A 396-nucleotide genomic window follows, 5' to 3' on the forward strand; every position below is an offset into this window, starting at 1 on the left:
GAAGAAAACCTAGGCAATACCATTCAGGACATAGGCATGGTCAAGGATTTCATGTCTAAAACACCAAAAGCAATGGCAACCAAAGTCAAAATTGACAAATGGGATCTAATTAAACTAAAGAGCTTCTGCACAGCAAAAGAAACTACCATCAGAGTGAACAGGCAACCTACAGAATGGGAGAAAATTTTTGCAACCTACTCATCTGACAAAGGGCTAATATCCAGAATCTACAATGAACTCAAACAAATTTACAAGAAAAAAACAAACAACCCCATCAAAAAGTGGGCAAAGGACATGAACAGACACTTCTCAAAAGAAGACATTTATGCAGCCAAAAAACACATGAAAAAATGCTCATCATCACTGGCCATCAGAGAAATGCAAATCAAAACCACA

Source organism: Hylobates moloch, unplaced genomic scaffold (genome assembly GCF_009828535.3).
Source record: "Hylobates moloch isolate HMO894 unplaced genomic scaffold, HMol_V3 SCAFFOLD_4, whole genome shotgun sequence".
NCBI lineage: Eukaryota > Metazoa > Chordata > Mammalia > Primates > Hylobatidae > Hylobates > Hylobates moloch.